We start from the raw sequence: 740 nt of genomic DNA, 5'->3' as shown, positions 1-740 counted from the left end.
TACTTGTTTGAGTTGGTTATTGGTTCCTGGTGTTGGACTAATGCAGTGTTTCTCAATTCCGGTCCTCATGACCCACTGCCCTGTTGTTTTTGATGTTTCCTTCCTCCACCACAACTGATTCAAATGATCAGCTCGAGGACCGGAATTGAGAGACACTAGACTAATGTATTGTAAAAATATCAACCTACAGTGTTGTTACTTGTACCACTATTAAAAAAAAAACTGCTTTCATCAAACTCCAACAATCTGTCATCATGCTAAATTGAACATAGCGATGTTATTACATTAGGGGTGCCTATTGGCCCTCCATGAGTTCAGAATAAGTGAGGAATGCAAAGCAAAGGACGCTTACCTACATACTTTATACGTCACCTTGTTCAATGAAGTGGGAACAATACTTCCGGTCTATTTCCAAACTAAAACTAAAATTAGGTTTGCATACAGTGCTTTAGAAATATATACGCTGTTTTAAAGATGCACTGAAATAATTGAGAAGGAAAAAAGAAAATGCAATACAGTTTGCTGTCTTGTCTGCTGTTGTGGTTGTGGTTTTAATTTAAAAAATCGATTCTGAAAATTGAAATGTTTGCTCCCCACGGCGTTCCTCTGCATTTTAAGGGACGACTCAAAATATATGGGAACCTTATTGTTATATACTCTATTGTCTATTTTGGATGGACAGAACCATTACCGTACAAATTCATTCGTACCAATATGATTTTTTTAATGATTTTTTTTTA

This window comes from Leuresthes tenuis, unplaced genomic scaffold, assembly GCF_036924035.1.
Source record: "Leuresthes tenuis unplaced genomic scaffold, fLeuTen1.0.hap1 SCAF_2, whole genome shotgun sequence".
In the NCBI taxonomy this organism is placed as follows: Eukaryota; Metazoa; Chordata; class Actinopteri; order Atheriniformes; family Atherinopsidae; genus Leuresthes; species Leuresthes tenuis.
This window is presented reverse-complemented; position numbering follows the sequence as displayed.